This window comes from Canis lupus, chromosome 21, assembly GCF_011100685.1.
Source record: "Canis lupus familiaris isolate Mischka breed German Shepherd chromosome 21, alternate assembly UU_Cfam_GSD_1.0, whole genome shotgun sequence".
NCBI lineage: Eukaryota > Metazoa > Chordata > Mammalia > Carnivora > Canidae > Canis > Canis lupus.
The window spans coordinates 16,638,695-16,659,465 of NC_049242.1; the positions used below are offsets into that span (position 1 = coordinate 16,638,695).

Sequence of the window (20,771 nt, forward strand, 5' to 3'; positions counted from 1 at the left end):
CTTTTATTATAGTATATTGTTAAAATTGTACTATTTTGTATTATTTTTAAAAATCTCTTAATTTATAAATTAAACTATATACTATATATATATATATATATATATATACACACACTGTGTTTTTCCCTATTGTAAAAACACTATGTTTACAGTATGTGTGTGTGTATATATATATATATATATATATAGGGTTTGGTACTATCTTCTATTTCAGGCATTTCCTGGGGGGTGCTGGAACATATCTCCCCTGTGAATAAGGGGTGACTTATACTAAAAAAGGCACAAAGGGGTGCCTTTGAAAGAGGTTTTCTGGAAGCATCAATTGACTAATGTTCCAAAGGTAACTTGGAGATGGGTGGGTTTCATTCGTATCCATCCAGTCCTTTATGACTCCATCCCTTCCTTATCCCAAAGATCTCCAAATCTTGCTGAAATCAACAACCTCTCTAGCAAGACAGCTTTGCTGTACTCCTTTTGCATCCACCTCACTCCTTCAACACCACTCAGATCAGCAAATGTTCCTGGAACACCTTCTACAAGAACCTTTTTGTGTAGGCATGTCCAGATAGTCTGGGAGGTGGCACAAGGGATGCAAGGCACAGAGTACATAGAACTTTAGATTCTAGTTCTGCTACTTGTTTGCTGTGTGATCCTGGAGATTATTTAATTTCTTTGAGTCTGTTTCCTTATAATACATCCTTATGGGGTTGTGGTTAGGTTTAAATACATGTGATAATGTGGTTGGTTTGATAAATGTTTAGTTTCCTTTGTTAGTTGGGGTATCTGCTTTCTAACAATATCTATTGGATCAGTCAAGAAAACTTAAATTTATACCTACTTATTATCTTAAAAATATCTTTTAGAATAAAAAAACCTTTCAGAAAGAATAAAAGCATCATGACTCTGCTTCTCTATAACATAACTTTTCTATTACAGGGTTATTTGTCATAGTTGTTTGTAAACTAGTCTTATCTACTAAGGCTAATAGCTAACATTTATTGGGATTTACCTACTTGTTACTCATTCGTATAGCAATTGTAGTATATATTACTTTGACTGTTTTAAAGGGGATGAAGTGGGGGCTTGGAAGTTTGAATCATTTGCCTTACATGCACCACTGCAAGGCAGAGCCAAGATTCGAAGCCAGGTCAGTGTGGCTGCTAAAAACACGTTCTTTCTGCAGCAAGATAGATTTCTGAGTCCTAGGGGAGAGAAACTTTACCTTAAGTTGCCTTGTAATCCTATTACCTAGTGGAGTGCCCTGCATGAAGTAGTTAGTGTTCAGTAACAGTTTATTTAATTGGATTGAATCGAACCAAATGATTAATTTATCAAAATCCTTTGCTTTGCTGTTTATACTTCTAGTTGTATATGTTTTGACTTCATTAATAACTACGAAGGCTCATTTCCTAGGACTTATCTGAAATCAAGTCATCTATCTGTTAAAGATATTTTCTACTTTTCCAAAGTGATTACAAGAATTTTACAAAAACTTTCTTTTTTAAAAAAAGATTTTATTTATTTATTCATGTCAGACACACACACACATACAGAGAGAGAGAGAGAGACAGAGACAGAGACAGAGACACAGGCAGAGGGAGAAGCAGGCTCCATGCAGGGAGCCTGACGTGGGACTCGATCCTGGGACTCCAGGATCACACCCTGGGCTGAAGGAGGCACTAAACCGCTGGGCCACCCGGGCTGTCCCCAAAACTTTCAATGAAATTCATGAACTGTGTTAAATGGGACTTTCAAGTTTTAAAGTTTAAAAGTAATTGAGGTAATACCATTTCTCATGCTGAGAAAATATTAATCAAGGTATATATTACAATGATGATGGTGCTCTTTTCAAGTATCAAGAGGTTTGGAAATCATTTTTGGAATTTAGAGAATCCTGTTTATTTTCAGAGAAATTGATTTTTTTTCAAGATTTTATTTATTTATTCATGAGAGACACAGAGAGAGGCAGAGACACAGGCAGAGGGAGAAGCAGGCTCCATGCAGGGAGCCTGATGTGGGACTCGATCCTGGGACCGCAGGATCACACCCTGAGCCAAAGGCAGATGCTCAACCACTGAGCCACGTAGGCATCCCTCAAAGAGATTGATATTATGGAAGACACATATCAAAAAAGGAATTTTAACATTTTCTTTCTATACTGACATGCCTCCCATCACTCAATGTATATCACTATACTTGCTTTCCTTATGTTCCCAAATTTGGAGGTCATCTTTGTGAGGGAGATTGGTCCAGAGGAAAAATCATTGACTTTTACATCAAATAGGCCTGAAGTTTTAATTCTCACTCTACTTTTTGTAAACCTCTTTGCTAGACTTCATACATTAGTCTCTACCTGTTTAGTCTCTTCATATATTGTCATGAGACTGATTCTTCTAAACTTCAAATATAATTTCCCTTCTGGTTGTAAATTTTTTTTGTATATTTTTTTATTGGAGTTCAATTTGCTGACACATAGTATAACACCCAGTGCTCATCCCATCAAGTGTCCCCCCTCAGTACCCATCACCCAGTCACCCCAACCCCTCGTCCACCTCCCTTTCCACCACCCCTTGTTCGTTTCCCAGAGTTAGGAGTCTCTCATGTTCTGTCTCCCTCACTGATATTTCCCACTCATTTTCTCTCCTTCCCCCTTTAATCCCTTTCACTATTTTTTATATTCGCCAAATGAATAAAACCATATAATGATTGTCCTTCTCCGATTGACTTACTTCACTCAGCATAACACCCTCCAGTTCTATCGATGTCGAAGCAAATGGTGGATATTTGTCGTTTCTAATGGATGAATAATATTCCATTGTATATATAGACCACATCTTCTTTATCCAAATTCATCTTTTGATGGACATCGAGGCTCCTTCCACAGTTTGTAAATTTTTTTCTTTCTTACTATTTCTATCAAGTGAAACTTGGAGTCCATATTTTGATAGTCAATATCTTTCTCAATTGGATTTTAACCTTAAGTTTGGTATAGTGGCTAAAAAGATAACTTTGGCATCAGATATAGGATGGAGCCCAGGCTACTGACTTTGGGCAACTAAGCCTCATGAAGCTTCAATTTACTCATATGTAAAATAGGAATAGTAATTGTGTCTATCTCATAAACCTATTATAAAGAATAGATGAGATATTGCAGGTATTCTGGGGTCATGATTGCATTCTCACTATTACTCAGAGAATATATGATTTTATTTTTTATAACTGATTTAATCCTCAAAAGCCCTATGTTGTTGGGAAGTTGTAAAGAAGGGTGAGTGGTAGGGAGGGGGACTCAAAATTACTGATATATCTCTTAGTCCTTTCCAGTTTTAAACCATGGCTTTTGAATGATTAGGCCCTTTGGATAATGATCTTCTTTTAAATCCAGCTTCCTCCTTGCTTTTCACAAAGATGTTCATGAAGTGTGAGATTGGGGCTCATGCTGCTATTGCAGCAGCTGGAAGGGACGTGCAGGCCCTTTTATTGCTCTCTGGCCCTTTTATTGCTCTCTGGCCCTTTTATTGCTCTCTGGCTCTTATCTCCATGGCAGTGTTTTGGGGTTTTTGCCTGGCCATTGGCATAGAGGACAAAATTTGTGACTGGTAAACTTGTGGTCTATTCTCTGGCCTCCAGTAGGGTCTGGTGGTTCTTCTGACCCTTTGCTAACTCCACCCCTTTTCACTGGTACTGAGTATGCTCCTGGTTAACTCCTGCTTGGAGCAGCCCTTTCTGTAGCTATCATTTACAGTGTTGCCCTGCTCCAGCCACAGCATATTCTATGGTCCAAGGGGGAAACTTTTGGATTCCTCCGACACTGGAGTTGAGGGAAATTTGGAAATGCTAATTCAGGCTCTCTTGCACCTAGTTGTGTGACTTTTTACCCCATGTTGCTAAGGGACTATCTTGTGTGTTGCTCCTCACTGCTGTCTTTAAGTTCCGAGTGGAGAACAGAGTACAATCCTTATTTTCTGCTCCCAAGATGTTGGCTTTTTGCCTTGCTATCGCCCTTTCTTTTAAATAGAAATCCCTACTCTCTCTCTTTCTATACTAGGAGAAGCAGGTTTTTTTTTTTTTTTTTTTTTTTTTTTTTTTCTGTGGGTTTAAGGAAGCTACCCTGAAGTTCAGGCTTCCTCTTTCCCCAACTGTTATAAGAAGGGATAGTTTCTCTATATAATGGGAAAACGTCTGTGATTTGAGTTGATTCAGTTTGGTTCTAGATTTGGGGATATGGGGCAACTAAGAACTAGGAATTATCTGGGTTTGTCATGCAATTCAAGGTAACATGAATCAGAAACTATGTTTTTAAAGCTTTTCACCATTATTACTTTCAATGTACTTCCCTCTCCTCCTTTGTACACTAAATACAGTATTTTCTACATGAGTATGGATTCAATTTTATTTAAACTTTTGATAAAGATAGTTTATTAAATAGACTACAGAAAGAATTTAATCTTTGTACTCTATCAAGTATATGAAACAAACTTAAAACCAGAAAAAATTTTCTAGACAATGATAATATTAAAAATATCCAACTTTTAAAAAGAATTTATATGTTGCAGAAGCTTCAACTTATCTCATTTAATCCTTGCAAGAGCCCTCTGAGGCAGGTATTACTACCATTTCAATTTTGTATGTCCTTACATTAATTTATGTAACAAGGTCACAGGAGTAGGAAATAATAGAGCCAGAATTGGAACCCAGATACTCTGATGGCAAAGTTCATGCTCATGACTGTTATGTTTTATCAGTTCCTATGTGTCCCGACCTTGTTTGGAGTATATGCTCACTCTGTAATCCATGCACTGTCCTGAGCTTCTCCCACCTTGTGTACCCTGAGCTCTAGGCATAGATCACTACTATTTGTTCTTGAAAGCTCCTTGTATTCCTTCATAAATGTGGCTTTGTTTAATTTGTAACTCTGTTTGTGATGCCATCCTCCTTGTCCTCACCACTATCTTACATCTAGCTCAATCCTCCTTTCCTTCAGACTCCGTCTTCCTCAAGAGTTGCAATTAGACATCCACATGCAGAAGAATGAAACTAGACCACTCTCTTTCACCATACACAAAGATAAACTCAAAATGGATGAAAGATCTAAATGTGAGACAAGATTCCATCAAAATCCTAGAGAAGAACACAGGCAACACCCTTTTTGAACTCGGCCATAGTAACTTCTTGCAAGATACATCCACGAAGGCAAAAGAAACAAAAGCAAAAATGAACTATTGGGACTTCATCAAGATAAGAAGCTTTTGCACAGCAAAGGATACAGTCAACAAAACTCAAAGACAACCTACAGAATGGGAGAAGATATTTGCAAATGACCTATCAGATAAAGGGCTAGTTTCCAAGATCTATAAAGAACTTCTTAAACTCAACACCAAAGAAACAAACAATCCAATCATGAAATGGGCAAAAGACATGAAGAGAAATCTCACAGAGGAAGACATAGACATGGCCAACATGCACATGAGAAAATGCTCTGCATCACTTGCCATCAGGGAAATACAAATCAAAACCACAATGAGATACCACCTCACACCAGTGAGAATGGGGCAAATTAACAAGGCAGGAAACAACAAATGTTGGAGAGGATGTGGAGAAAAGGGAACCCTCTTACACTGTTGGTGGGAATGTGAACTGGTGCAGCCACTCTGGAAAACTGTGTGGAGGTTCCTCAAACAGTTAAAAATATACCTGCCCTACGACCCAGCAATTGCACTGTTGGGGATTTACCCCAAAGATACAAATGCAATGAAACGCCGGGACACTTGCACCCCGATGTTTATAGCAGCAATGGCCACGATAGCCAAACTGTGGAAGGAGCCTCGGTGTCCAACGAAAGACGAATGGATAAAGAAGATGTGGTTTATGTATACAATGGAATATTACTCAGCTATTAGAAATGACAAATACCCACCATTTGCTTCAACGTGGATGGAACTGGAGGGTATTATGCTGAGTGAAGTAAGCCAGTCGGAGAAGGACAAACATTATATGTTCTCATTCATTTGGGGAATATAAATAATAGTGAAAGGGAATATAAGGGAAGGGAGAAGAAATGTGTGGGAAATATCAGAAAGGGAGACAGAACGTAAAGACTGCTAACTCTGGGAAACGAACCAGGGGTGGTGGAAGGGGAGGAGGGCGGGGGGTGGGAGTGAATGGGTGACGGGCACTGGGGGTTATTCTGTATGTTAGTAAATTGAACACCAATAAAAAATAAATTAAAAAAAAGAGTTGCAATTAATATTTGCAATTATACTCTAATTATGGTTTTTTAAAAAATCTCTGTCAGACTTTCAGTCTGCCTTCCATAAGGGGTATCTAGGTATGTCTATCTCTCTAAATTGAATTCTAGAATTCAAGGGTAGCTTCTTCCTTCATTGTTAAAATGAATGGAATCAAAGTTATGCCTCTTCTTAATGTGAATTACATTAACCTCCGAGAGAAAAGAGAGATACTGAGCCCCTGATGATTGTAGACACAACTGGCCAAACCAGCAAATTGCTTATGTCATTGTGGATGGAATCAGTTTGAAAACTAGCAGTATGGAAGAAAGTATCTGCTACTTGGAGGCTGTCAGAAGCTAGTAGGTGAAGATATTTATTTGTGATTTTATTGTATGCCAGCTATAGTTCTAGATACTGAGTAATAGAGTAATGAAACAACAGTTCTAGATACTGAGTAATAGAGTAATGAAACAACAACCAAGTTCCCTGCTTTCATTGAACTTGCATCTCCTGGGAGAAAATAGACTATATACAAGAACAGTATTTGATAATAACAAGTGCTGTTCATAGAGATGGGGAAGACTTGGGAGAACAGATTTTGGGGAGAAGATAGAATCAGAATTTCTATTTTAACCACATTAAATTTAAGATGTTTATTTATTTATTTTTATTTTTATTTTTTTATTGGAGTTCAATTTGCCAACATATGTTTATTTAGACATCTGGTTGGAAGTATAAGGGAGGAAACAGGAGATATCAAGTTTTCAGCTGAGTATACAAGCATGGAGTCTAGGAATAAGTCAGAGGAAGACATGAATTTTGAGTTACTGGTGTATAATTTACCTGAAAGCCATGGGGGGAAGACAATGGGGAGAGATGAGTGAAGAATAGGAGGTTCATAACAGAGTATGACATTCATGACAGAGTATGAGCTTTTGAGCTAGATGGTCATATTTTGTTTCACCATGTAAATACTCATTTTTCTTTTATTATGGTAAAATTTTAGTTAAATGCTGCTGAAGTATCTTCCATTCCCAGTTAGGCCAGAACATTAAATGGGAAATGGTACCTGTTGACAGTTGCCATTAGGGAGAAATTGAGAAGGTCAGAGTGATTTGGCCAATTAAGATAGGAAAAGGAGAAAGACAAATAAAATGTGATTTCACTCATGTAGAATCTAATAAAACCCCAAATGGAGAATCAAAAAATAAGTTTCAGACCTGTAAATACAGAGAACAAATAGATGGTTGCCAGAGGGGAGTGTGTGGGTGGATGGGCAAAATGGGTGAAGGAGAGTGGGAGATACAGGTTTCCAGTTATGGAATGAATAAGTCACAGAAATATAAAAGGCACAGCAGAGAGAATATAGTCAGTGGTAGTGTAACAGCACTGTATGATGACAGATGGTAGCTATACTTGTGGTAAATATAACATAATGTACAAACTTGTTGAATCACTATGTTTTGTACCTGAGACTAATATAACATTGTATTACATTACATTAACATTTGTAAATGTTACATTTGGGTCAACTACGTCTAACTAAGAAAAATCAAAGAGCATTTCACAACTTGACCTATACTTTTAAAAGTCCTATCTCTTAAAACTTTCAGGACCTAGATACTATATTAAAGGAGACCTGGGATTTCTTTTTAGCTACTCTCAAAATGTAGCATGTCCCTTTCCTGATTAATATCTGTCAATAGTTTTCCCCATTGCCCTTATGTTAAAACCCAAATTCCTTAACTTGATTTATAAGCCTTTTAATTTATTTTTATTTTTAAAATATTTTATTTATTTATTCATGAGAGGCACAGAGAGAGAGGCAGAGACATAGGCAGATTCCCTACAGGGGGCCTGATGTGGGACTCGATGCTGGGACACCGGGATCACAGCCTGAGCCAAAGGCAGTTGGTCAACTGCTGAGCCACCTAGGCATCCTGGTTTATGAGCCTTTTAAGATCTCATTCCTGTCACCCTTTTCAGCCTCATATACTTTATGCTCCAGCCATATTGGACTGTTTTTCATTTCCTGAGATGTCTGTACTATGCTACTCATCTCTTGACTCAGGTTTTTACATGCTATTCCATGCACTCCAATTCTCCTTCCATTCCCCTCTTGGTTGATTTCACTCATGCATCAGGTTTCAGCTTAAACATAGGGAAAGAGGGGAAGACCACTTCTGCTTAATCAAGGAGACCTTATCTGATTCCCTGAAAGAGGTCAGGTCTACCTGTGAATAGTTCAAGATACCCTATAAATTCCCAATGAAAACACATCACACATTTTAATGTTAAATGTTTGTTAAATCCTTGTCTTCCCATTAGGTTTTTTCTTATGTTTTATTTTTTAAAAAATTATAATTCTAGTATAATTAACATACCATATTATATTAGTTTCAGGTATATAACAGTGATTCAAAATTCTATACATTACTCAGCTCTGACTATAATAAGTATAGTCTTAATCCCTATCATCTATTTCATCTATCCCCTCACTTACCTCCATTCTGGTAACCATCTGATTGTTCTCTATTGTTTCTTTTTTTCTTTCTTCATTTATTTTGTTTCTAAATTCCACATGAGTAAAACCATACACTATTTATCTTTCTCTGACTGACTTATTTCACTTAGTTGAAATGCCTCCCCTCTCTTTTCAGACCCTGCTTCTTGGTATCCTCACAGCATCCTTTTCTTGCCTTCAAATCACACCATGCTTACCAAATGGCATTGTATTTGTCACTTTCAGGTTTTTCCCTCACCAATTGAGCAGTTGGCTAAATGAAGATACATCTTGACCTTAAGGATTCAGTCAGTTCAAGGCTCTTTGTAAGTATGACATACTAATAATTAATTTAGTGCAATGTGATAAATGATATAATAGAAATGTACTAGTAGTTTAGCGCCTGCCTTTGGCCCAGGGCTCAATCCTGGAGACCCGGGATCGAATCCCACGTCGGGCTCCCGGTGCATGGAGCCTGCTTCTCCCTCTGCCTATGTCTCTGCCTCTCTCTCTCTCTCTGTGTGACTATCATAAATAAAAAAAATTGAAAAAAAAAGAAATGTACTAGTAGTGCACTGTGGTATATTGGGTATTAAGCACATGAGTTCTGGAGTCTGATTGTCCAGGATTCCAATTTTACTTTTACTACTAATTACCTCTATGATTTCAAGAAGTTAAATAATATTACTAAATTTTATTTTCTCCATTTGTAGAAGAGAAATAAAAATGATATATGCTTTATAGTGTTAGAGAAGATAAAATGAGATTAGCCTATGTAAGGCATTTGGTGTTCTGGCCAGAGCACTGTAAGCATTCTATATATGTTAGCTATGGTGATTATATAAGTGGAAAGTTGAACTCCAAAAGGCTAGAGAGGAGAAATGATGTTTCCAGGAAAAGCTTCATAGGGAGGATGCTGCCTTCACTTCATTCTCTGAATAGTCTGAAAATTTCCAGATAAAGGAGGTATGGTTGAGAAGGGTATGAGGAGTTCCACGCACAAAAAACATCAAGTATGTTGGCAGGAATAAACTGGAGCAGCTACTCTGGAAAACAGTATGGAGTTTCCTCAAAAAGTTAAAAATAGAACTACCCTATGACTCAGCAATTACACTACTAGGTATTTACCCAAAGCAAACAAAAATACTCATTCAAAGAGGCACATGCACCCTGATGTTTACAGAAGCATTATCAATAATAACCAATTATGGAAAGAGCCCAAATATCCATCAACTGATGAATGGCTAAAGAAGCAGTAGTATATACATACAATGGAATATTACTCAGCCATCAAAAGAATGAAATCTTGCCATTTTCAACAATGTGGATGGAGCTAGAGTGTATTATGCTATATAAAATAAGTCAGTCAAAGAAAAACAAATACCATATGATTTCACTCATATGTGGAATTTAAGAAACAAAACAGATGAACATAGGGGAAGAGGGGGAAAAAGAGAGCGAGGAAAACTAAAAGAGATTCTTAACTATAGTGAACAAACAGAATTGATAGAGGGGAGGTAGATGGGAGGATGGGCTAAATGGGTGATGGGTATTAAGGACGGCACTTATTGTGATGAGCAGTGGGTGTTATATGCAAGTGGTGGAATCCCTAAATTCTACTCCTGAAACCAATATTACACTATATGTTAACTAACTAGAATTTAAATAAAAATTAGAAGAAAGAAGGAAGCATCAAGTGCAAGGGCATAGAGATATGAAAGAGCAAAGTTTGGGAAGTTTGAAGTAATATTTTGACATGGCTAGACCATAAGGTGCATGTGGGGTAGAAAAAAGAAAAAGGTGGAGAGATAAAGGTGAGTGCAAACTCAGGAAGAGTCTTGTTAATATACTAAAAGATTAATCCTTGATTTTATAAAGAGTAGGGAGTTATTCAAGAGTTTTTAGCTGGGGAATATCATGGTCAGATACTTTTTTAGAAACAAATCATCTTGTGTTGGGGCTGTGAGGTGATGAAGGACTGAATTCAGGTATTGGCAGTGCTAATGGGATAGGACGGATGAGGTGGAATTGGCAAGGCTGACAGTTTGATGAGATAAGGGGTTGAGGGAAAGACAATGATACCCAGGTTACAGATCTCAGTAACCTGGGATTTCAAAGAAGCAGAGTCTAACAGAACTCATGAATTTTGCAGTACCCTAAAAAGCCACTAGACATGCTGTCAGGAGCATTTGCATTCGAGGATGAAATAGTATATGTAGAATTGTGTTTTGTATTGAACAGTCCAGACAGCTTTAACTCTAAGTCTGTCATAGTCCATTATTGTTTTTCTGCTATGATGCTTGGTGGGGAAATCACCCAGGAATCATCACTGCAAACCAACAAACACCTCAAAGTACTTACTCCATCAAAGCTAGAGTGACAAGAGGGCGTAATCATTGAAATGCTACTTCATTCTGTATTTACACCCATACAACTGTCATCTGTGTAGACACACATCTACACTTTAGCAAAGGGTGAGTAGTCCATCAGGGTCTATAGCTGCAGTAATGAATCCTTTGCTTCTAAACAGTATTTTTTAGTTTATGTAGCACCTTCACATCTTTTCCCTAATAATTTTCACAACTAGTGTGTGAGAGAGGCAGGCACATGTTCTATTTTGCAGATGAGGAGATGGGCCCTCTGAGATGTTGAAAGATTTGGTCATTGTGGCTGAGCTGGTAAGTGATTGAGTTGGCTTTTGCATCAAGTTTTCTGTTATGGAGCTGCAGTTGGAATCCCATCTTTGGAGGCCACTTACTATTGTGCTGTGTCAGTATAATTTCTCAGTATGTTATTTACCATGTAGCTCAAAGAAATGATTCTTTTAAAACATTTCTTTATACTTACTGGAATCTATTGTTATATTGATATTATATCCATAGATAAATATATAGACACATCTGAAAGTTATATAGTATAGCATTTGCAAAAAAGTCTTTTGGTTAGAAGTGACAGGAAGAGAATGTGTTGCTTCACATAACTAGGTAGTCTGAGGTGGCCAGTGCTCCCTTCAGCAGTGGCTAGATCCAGGCTATTGCAATAATTCTACCTCCTGCACCCTCTCTCTTCTCCTGTCTTCTGCCATCCTTTCATCCCTCCCTCCTTCTATCTCTCACTCCTTGATCTCTGTTTTCTTTTGTGTTGGCTTCTTTCCAGGCAAAGTCTCTCTTTCTCTGCTTGGAAAGGTAATTTTGGAAGCTAGAAATTTAGGTAGCTTTTAGTGTTTATGATCTTGGCAATAAGGAAACCCTTTCTTTTAGCATCTATGTCAATATTTTCCAAAACATTGATTGATCTTTCTTGGGTCACATAAGGGTCGTGCCCTTATGTGAGAAAACCTGGTTTGGATAAAGTACCCCAATTTGGCAACTGGGATCAGGAGCCCAATGTTGTGGTGGTATGGTGTGGTCTCACCATGGCTGGAGAGTGTTGTTCCTCAAAGAGAAATTAGATTAAGAAGTAGGAGATAAAGATAGGAAAAGAGATGTTGATCACCCTGTACTCCGGGATTTCATAGGTAAGACAATCTTCAAGAAGGGTAAGACAATGCAGGGCTTCCCCTCCTAGCTCTTCTAGTCTTTACTGTGTAACTTTGAGAAGTTATCCTTTTTCAGACTTGGTTTTCTCAATTGTAAAATGAGGAAAAAGTTCTTCACTCAACTACTACTGTGGCTTCTGTGAAGATCTCAGGGAACCCCCAAGAGCTTTGCATATGTACAATGTCCTCTGAGGGGCTTGAGTCCTGCTAGGGTATGTCTAATTCCTGCTTTAACCTTCCTTGGCACAAAGTGTGTATTCAGGAAATGTCTGTGGTGCTGGACACAGCATTTCAATACAGGACCTGTGGAGAAGCAGTACTTACCCAAAAGAATGTACTCCTAATTGTGGATTTATAAACATTTAAAGGAGGAAATATTTGGTGGCAAGGATGCCTTCAAGTACCCCTATGTGATGCCATTCCTCTGTTTTGCTCCAGAAAACAGCCCAATGTGGAGAAAAGAGAAGGCAATGTGGAGTCAGCCACCTATCAGCTGTATGACCTTGGGTGGCTACTTAATCTGAGAGTCATTTTTCTTGTTAAATAATGACAGTAGTAAATGCTATCCTTTTCCTGAAAGTGGCTGTCAAGAACAAATGAAGACAGACCTGGGTTGAGCTCTCCATTATCCATTTATGAGGTGTCCTGTTAGGGCCCTGTCCAGGCCCTCTTTGAATGGATTCTTTCTGTCATTTCCATGCTCTTTCCTTGCTTTGGTCGGCTTCTGCTGCTAATGGCCTGTAGTGGGTTGCCACTTTACTAAGTGCTGGTAATGTCCTTAACTAACCTTCGGAGGCCCTTAATCAATGACTGGTATGTCAGCCCAGCTCCCTTGCTCTGGTTGGTGTGACTCTGAGACAAAAATCAACCCTGTAGTACTCCCGTCTTGGATCAGGACTTGGTCTTAAAATCCTATCCTTGCTTGTCTCCTTCCTTTTTCCTCTCCTGTTTCTCCCACTCAGCTACTGGTTTCTCTTGGGAGCTCCTCCTTCATAAATTACTTGCACATAATGTTCACCTCAAGATGAGAGAAATTCATCTAGGATAATTTAGTAATTTCTAACCTTGGGCAAAGTAACTTATTAAAGGAACCTTATTTTCTTCATCTGGAAAAGGAATATGGTAATATCTACCACACATAGGTTATTGAATCATAGTAGTTATTCAGTAAATGGTAACAGTTATTTCTAAGCACATTGTGAGAATTTCTGCAAGTAGCAAGTTGTGAGGGTAACTTTTCATTTTATGATTGATATATTAGGGTAGCCCAGACTGATCAGTTCAAACTGGTGCTGGTGTCCAGCTCTCTGTGTAGCTGAATTTCTTTACTTTAAAATTCCAGGATCCATTTTTTCTTGTTTGTTACATAGTTCCACCACCTGCCTTTGTCCTGCCCCTGGGCTTGTGCCTCTGGGCTCTCTCTGCAGGTCCCTTGAGGAAGGCCCTTTTTGAGCCATTTGTGGAAATAGCCTTTGCTTCAGTGAGCAGGGATCTCCCTTCCCTCATTTCCAGATTAAGTGCCTGCTGCAGCTTTGCAAGTGAGCATTGACCAGGCACATTTATTGCTGTAGATGAACTGTGGCAGGCCAGCTGGGGATTGCCAGGCAGTGAAGGCTCCCACGTGCACAAAGCACTCAGACCCTTTGGCTCCAATTTGCTTCTGGCTCATGGGGAAATTGTAACGAGAATGTGAGTGACTGGTTGAACACAGAGGGAGTTCCAGGCGGAAGGGCTGGAAAAAGCTTTGTCTGATCAAAGAGTGTGCGTTGCCACCCTGTTCAAGGCAGGAAGGTTAGACAATTTGCCCTGTTCACTCAGCTCTGCACCTTGGCTGCCAAACACCCATGCTTGCTTGGGGCTATGACAAGCCCTTTCTGTAGCTCTGTGTAGGAAGTGACAGCTGCCTGAGAAATATCAGGGGAAAGAGCGGAGGATTTCTCTCAAGGAAGTGAGCAGGGTTTGAAAGCAGTGTGCTTGGTATGATTAAAAAAAGAAAGAAACCAAAAGAATAGAGCACATTAAGGCAGAAAGGAGTCTAAGATCGTGCAATCTGATTACACACTTTACAGACAAAGAAACTGGTGCCCATAGAGGAAAAGGTTTTGTCCCAAAGTCACACAGCTAGTTAGTGTCAGAAAAAGGTTTAGAACCCAAATCTAGATAAATGAGCAAATAATTTTTCCTTCACACCCTTCTACTTGATTATTTCTTTCACCTTAGTTCTCCTTCTGATGGGCAGTTATTTAAGTCATACTTTACTATTCAGTATATACAATTTAAGTCACCGCTATGTGCCAGCAGGTCAGAGACAATCTTCTGTAATTTTTATAGTGATTTTATGAGCAGACATTGTTACCCTTGGTGATATTGTGAGAGGTGACAAAGCTTGCCGAGGTCACACAACTAAGCCCAACCTCTTCCTCTTTAATTAGACAATACCCCACAGTTTCCAAGCTTATAGTATTACCATGTGGTACTACTCTTAGGATTGCCTCCTGGGGTCTACCAGAACTATGGATAAAGATTTGGGAGAGAGGGGAGGGATTAAATGGGGCTAGACAGGAGAAGGCTAGCTTAAAGCAGTTGAGAAAATGTTGGCTGTAGGTAGCCTTTGAATTCCCCTTTAGCCGGAACAAATATGTCAATGGGATTCTTAAGGATGATGCCATGAAAGTATGATCCTTTGTTTCAGGTTTAAAATAGACTCATAAAACTTAAAATCTTGCCTTTGGCTTCTGCAAGAGAAAGGACAGGCCGAGTGGTACATGGGAAACATTTAATACATCGACTTGTATTCTTACAGATCATGAGGCCATGAGAGTTTTGAGCTTTGGAATGAGGAAAGGAAACCAATTTAGCCTCTTCTAACAAAAAAGCTTGTCTCATTCAAAGGAAAGTTGGCAAATCTTACTTTCAGAATGTAATTTTATTTCCAGAATGTATTAAGTATGACAGCAGACAAAATGCTTTTCTCCATGTGATCACTATTCAAAGCCAGTATGCATAAACAGTGCCTGCATCTCATGCAGTCCCCTGATGAGATATAAAACAGGCATTGTAGAAGTGAAATAGTTCTTAGAAAACATGGATCCTTGATATACCAAATTGCCCTGAAAACGAGGAAGAAAATGAATACAGGTAGTCAGAATAAAGATGAAAGTGTTTTCAACACATTTTTAATAGTTATAATGAGAAGACTCTTATTTATATTAGGTTATATTTTTCATTTTAAAATATTAGAACTAAAATCTTAAAAAGAAGAAAAAACACCCATAATGCTTGCACATTATATCACATTTAGAATTTTGGTTTGTGTGTTTTCAATCTTTTCTTATATGCTTGTTTTCTTATATAATTGTAATCTTATGTACAATTTCATTCACTAGTTTGTCCAATGCATAATTTCCTATGTTATTATATAGTTTCCAAAAAGATGTCATTAATGGTTCCCTAACTTATTGAGTGGATGGAGCATAATTTAACCTCTTCCCTAACATAGAACATTAGGTTGTTAGTGTGAATGCTATTAAATTTCATTAAAACTTTAGCATCCCTTGCATTGGCATATCTCTTAATCAGATAATATATTAATTACATTAATAAATGTCTAAATTTAAAAACTATCCTTGCATTCCTGATGTAGATTCTACTTTGTTATGATGTATTCTGAATTCCATTTGCCACAGTTTTATTTAGAATTTTTATATCCATTTTCATAAATATGATTGATTTAAGCAGAAACACCAAGTCAGCCTGTTCTCTTTGAAATCTCATGGTTCCCTTGTCAGAAAGATCTGGTTTTGGCTCATACTTTGTAATTTTATAAACTTTAACAAATTACTTAGCCTTTTAAAAATCTGTTATCTGGGTATTTTAAGTAAATAGTGAATCACTAACTTCAACTTCTGAAACCAATATTACACTATGTGTTAACTAGCTAGAATTTAAATAAAAACTTGAAACAAGACAAAAGAAAAAATAAATAAATAATTGGTAGAATTCTACAAAAACATCTGTTATTGTGTTTTTATTTGGTTGTATTTTTTAAAAATAGGACTCAAGGGATATGATACTTAGCAGTGATTAAGTACTCGGCTCTGAAAGGTAATTTTTTTTATTGGTGTTCAATTTGCCAACATATAGAATAACACCCAGTGCTCATCCCATCAAGTGCCCCCCTCAGTGCCTGACTAAGTGACCACCCCCCCCCCCCCCCGCCCACCTCCCTTTCCACCACCCTTTGTTCATTTCCCAGAGTTAGGAGTCTCTCATGTTCTGTCTCCCTTTCTGATATTTCCCACTCATTTTTTTCTCCTTTCCCCTTTATTCCCTTTCACTAATTTTTATATTCCCCAAATGAATGAGACCATATAATGTTTGTCCTTCTCCGATTGACTTACTTCACTCAGCATAATACCCTCCAGTTCCATCCACGTCGAAGCAAATGGTGGGTATTTGTCCTTTCTGATGGCTAATATTCCCTTGTATACATAGACCACATCTTCTTTATCCATTCATCTTTCGATGGACACCGAGGCTCCTTCCACAGTTTGGCTATTGTGGACATTGCTGCTAGAAACATCGGGGTGCAGGTGTCCTGGCATTTCTGAAAGGTAATTTGAATGTTACAAGCACTGGATAGGTTAGGGTCATTGTAAATCCAGATAGATCCACACCACATTTAAAATTGTGACATTTTTCTTTATTACCCTATGTTTTAAATAAGCAACCTTTCAAGATTGGCAGAATGAATCATGTGGATTAGTGCAAATGTGTGAGAAGGTATAAGCAAACTACTGTATAGGTACAATCTGGTGGATCCGACAGCTGGATCTGATGTTTGCTGGCTGAATAGGAAGGATTCTCAGGCCTGCCCACCTGGACAAGACCCACAACCACAGGTGATTCTCATGTGCATCTCAGACAAACACAGTTGTAGGGGAAAGAGAATCTGACATTTTGGTCACACTGGGTTTCCTACTATTGGTCTCAGGAAAACTCCCTAAACCTTTCTGGACCTCAGTTTTATCATCTCTAGTAAAGGTTTAATACTTCTATTATAGGGTTACAAGTCTTTCATGTAGGTAGTGCTCAATAAATAAATAAATAGTGCCACACTATTATGTTATTCCCTTGACAGTGAGGTACTTCTCCTTACATGTTAATGTTTCTGTGGTTGAGATGCATCTCGAAACTCAGACAAACAGTGGTCAGTTGCCGGGCAGAAGAGTTTGTTACTGGATTTTTACATTGCCTTAGATGTGTGAACTTTTCCATACATGGAGGTTATTTAAACACATGATTGGGGATCCCTGGGTGGCGCAGCGGTTTAGCGCCTGCCTTTGGCCCAGGGCGCAATCCTGGAGACCTGGGATCAAATCCCACGTCGGGCTCCAGTGCATGGAGCCTGCTTCTCCCTCTGCCTATGTCTCTGCCTCTCTTTCTCTCTCTCTGTGACTATCATAAATAAATAAAAATTAAAAAAAAAAAAAACTTTAAAAAAAAAAAAAAACACATGATTGTTAACTCAGTTGAATTATTTGTATCACTGTTGTAACTTGGGGGCTTGGTAGCTTAACTTCCGGATCTCTGACTATTGATTTAAATGCATTAAAAAATACCCCATTGTAATGCAGCATTAAAATGAAAAAATTTTATTGTTTCCACAAGAATGACTGACATATGCCAGGCAATGCAATGAAAAGAAATAGAAACTGCCAAATATCTTAGAATAGATCATAAAAATGCTAACGTGGGAAGTTGGGGTAACCAATTTATGTGTCTGAACTACTGTCATTTAGGTGCCAAACAGCCTCTCTCTCAAAAGCAGTTGGCTGACTTTCAAGAGAGGCTGGCTAACTTTCAGGACATTCCTTCAGTTAAGAAAAAGGATAGAGCTCCAAGGGCATGCCAATGAAACGCCAATATTCTTCTCGATGCCTGAAAATAGCACTGTTAATCCTAGAGGTATGAAAAGGCCACTATCATGAGCATAGTTTATGCAAATCTGAAACTTAAGCTCCAAACTTGATTAGGACACTGAAGAAAAAGTATGGACAAATATAGATTATTGTTAAATCTATAAAGGTGAATATTTATGTGGTTCTTTCCCCTACTCCAAAGCTGTAATAAAATGGTGTGATTTACAGTGAATAACATTAGAACTCAGTATAATGTGACAGTGTGTGATGCTGTAATTTATAAAATATATATATATTATTTATAAAATAAATAATATATATATATATATTTGAACTTCCTCTCCTTTCTGTCACAGGTCTTCTAAAACCCCTGACATTTTTTGAGTGATGAGAATGCTAAAGGTGTTTTTGTGATGTTGATCAGGTGACTTTCAAAATGCCTGCTCATCACCTGAGGATGGCTGGTCACCAGAGGAACCAGTATTGTGATTAAAAGTTTGGAACTTTCATTCCTATTCCTATTTCTCTCTCCTCAAGGGAAGGGGGAGGAGCTAAAAGTTGAACCACTGGCCAGTGAGTTAATGAGTCAAGCCTGTGTAATGAAGCCTCCATAAAACCCCCAAAAAACAGTGGTTGGAGGACCTCTGTGTTGATGAACACATGAAGATTTAGGGGGAGTAGCCCATATGAAAGTGTATGCCCTTCCCCCATATTTTGCCCTATTCTTGAGTTACAGCCTTTTAAAATAAACAGGTGATCTAGTGTATAAACAGGCTTTTTGAGTTCTGTGAGCTGCTCAAGCAAGTTAATTGAACCCAAGGAGGGGATTGTGGGAATCACTGGGCTTGCAATGGGCATTCTGAGTTGTTGGAACCTCCATTTGTTGGTCAGAAGTACAGGTAACAACCTGAGTTTGTGACTGGCATCTGACGTGGAGAGAGGGCAGTTCTGTGGAACTGAGATTTCACCTTGTGGAATCTGATGCTATCTCCAGCCAGATAGTTCCAGAATGGAGTTGATTATAGGACACCCAGCTGGTGTGCTGACCATTGCTTGTTTCTGTGGGCACCCTCCCTCTCCACTCGCCACACATACTGGAATTGGTGATCAGAGTATCTATTTACAGGGTAAGTGGCTGATTACCTTAGCATCTGTACCTGGACCTCTCTAGCAGGCTAGACCAATTCTGCTGTGTAGCACAGTTTGCTGTTTTGTGTTTTCTTATAAATCTGGGCTTTGTCCACCTAGGAAGGCTTGGTATTTTTTTGCTGCTTTAAAGAGATAACAGAAGTAGGGAGTTATTCATCCTAGTAAGCACTACAAATTCAAGTGGGCTTTTTGATCTGAGTTTTAGTACAATTGCAGAGATGTAAGTGACGTTAACATGAAGCTTAAATAGTAATAAATGTTCACATTGTTTGATGCCTTCCTCTTCTGAAATGCTAGTCACACATTCAGTCCCTTGTGTAATCCTATTTAGAAACCACAAGCACTTTGTGATGGTAGGAGAGCCCTTAAAATTGAGTTAGGTTTTTTATCCCCCCATATGCCATCTTCACGTCGGTTCTACATTTCCAACTTATGTATATTAGTGATGTATTTGCCAGTACCAGGCAACTGTGATATACTTACATCTTAGGCAGTGATACCAGTAGTAAAGGATGTTTTGTCTCACTGACAATCATGGCTGAATGGGGCAAAGAGTACAAAATGTATCAGAGGTGTAATCAATCCTGTATTTTAATCTCCGCTTCTTTCATATATTCCATGTGGGATACTGGAAAAATACCCAATCTTCAAAAACCTTAGTTTCCTTATTCGTGAAATGGCATTAATAATACATACTTTTTGAATTTGCTGTGACTATAAATTTATTTAAAAGCACATTGCCTGGCACATAGTACATGGCACAAATAAATGCTAGCTTCCCACCCATTACATCATTTTTTTCTTCTTAGTCAATAATAGATCAAAGTTCATTCTCCAGAGCAAGAGTTCTCAAAGTGGTCCCCAGACCAGCAGCATCAGCATTAGCTGGGGGTTGTTAGAAATTCAGATTCTTGGGCCCCATCACAGATGTCTGAATCAGAAATTCTGCAGATGGAACTAAGAAATCTGTGAACTCCTCCAGGTGATTCTGGTACATAGTAAAGTTTGAGAACTACTGCCCTAAAGTTTAGGCTTCCTGTTTAAACTAGAGTCCAGCATTTTGTTTACACTGTTCTTGTTACTCCTGAACAAATCTGAATGTTGCACAAGTTACAAGAGCCCAGTTCCCTAGTCTAATGCCCAGTAATGTCCTTGTGTTCTTGTGTGCTTGCTCTTATCCTGGAGGGAGATGGGATTTCAAAAGCAAGGAGTAATAGTAGTGATTCATTCCAAGATGGAGAATCAGCGCTCAGTGAAAATTCTCTTTGTTCTATTTTTTCAGCCTAAACCATGCTGGCTTTCTTGGCATTGTCAATCTTTAAAATTTCTGCCAATATAATGCATGTGAGATTGCTTATATTTTTGGGTTTAACTCATGTTTTACTGATTCTAATGCTTATTATCTGTTCAATTGTTGGTCAGTTGTTTGC

The 20,771-nt window shown here is 38.3% G+C and overlaps 1 long non-coding RNA gene across 1 annotated transcript in view; it reads left to right on the top strand.

Moving 5' to 3' along the window:
* Window positions 1-8,977: 8,977 nt before the first annotated feature.
* Window positions 8,978-20,771, top strand: part of LOC111091603 — a 104,496-nt gene continuing 92,702 nt past the window's right edge. Inside the window, exon 1 of the long non-coding RNA XR_005375356.1 lies at window positions 8,978-9,059. This is a non-coding gene — a long non-coding RNA (uncharacterized LOC111091603). The remainder of the gene's footprint in view (window positions 9,060-20,771) is intronic.